Source organism: Lipotes vexillifer, unplaced genomic scaffold (assembly GCF_000442215.2).
Source record: "Lipotes vexillifer unplaced genomic scaffold, Lipotes_vexillifer_v1.1 scaffold6, whole genome shotgun sequence".
NCBI lineage: Eukaryota > Metazoa > Chordata > Mammalia > Artiodactyla > Lipotidae > Lipotes > Lipotes vexillifer.
The window spans coordinates 3,942,170-3,943,115 of NW_006799037.1; the positions used below are offsets into that span (position 1 = coordinate 3,942,170).

The 946-nt window shown below is 40.2% G+C and overlaps 1 pseudogene; it reads left to right on the forward strand.

Annotated features, from left to right (window-relative positions):
* Positions 1 to 477, forward strand: LOC103075342 (60S ribosomal protein L21 pseudogene; annotated as a pseudogene).
* Positions 478 to 946: the final 469 nt, after the last annotated feature.

A 946-nucleotide genomic window follows, 5' to 3' on the forward strand; every position in this document is an offset into this window, starting at 1 on the left:
ATGGCTTTTCGAAAGAGGAGGGGCACCTGCTACATGTTCTCTAGGTCTTTTAAAAAACATGGAGTTGTTCCTTTGGCCACATACATGCAAATCTACAAGAAAGGTGATATTGTAGATATCAAGGGAATGGGCACTGTTCAAAAAGGAATGCCCCACAAATGTTACCATGGCAAAACTGGGAGAGTCCACAATGTTACTCACCATGCTGTTGGCATCATTGTAAACAAACAAGTTAAGGGCAAGATTCTTGCCAAGAGAATTAATGTGCGTATCGAGCACATTAAGCACTCTAAGAGCCGAGATACCTTCCTGAAACAGGTGAAGAAAAACGATCAGAAAAAGAAGGAAGCCAAAGAGAAAGGTACTTGGGTTCATCTGAAGTGCCAGCCAGCACCACCCAGAGAAGCACACTTCGTGAGAACCAATGGAAAGGAGCCTGAACTGTTGGAGCCCATTCCCTATGAATTCATGGCATGATGGGTATAAAGAAAATAAAAGACCTGGACTGTAAAATAATAATATTAATAATAATCATTATTATTATTTTCATGAATCCTGTTAAGGTCATATAATTCCAATTGGTAGCTTTCTGTGTCCCCATTTTAAGCTGATTGCATGGCATTTCAAACATCACAGAGATGCTCTAAAGGCTTAACCTAGAATGCTAGTGACTTCATCTTTCAACAATGAAGAGAAACTTCAGCATGGCCTAACTCAACAAACTGTCCAAAAGAATGATCTAATGGGTGCAAAGAGAGGCATGAAAATGAGACTCTATATTTCCCTGCCAGGGACATTCTCCAGATGTCTAGGGCACCAGTAAAGTATGGAAAGTCATTGTGAAACAATTCCAAACATACTCATGTGGCTGGTTATTTTACAAAATCAATTGGAGGGAAGGTGATAGTGGAAAGAGCACTAGATTTGGAGTCAGAAGACCTGAGTT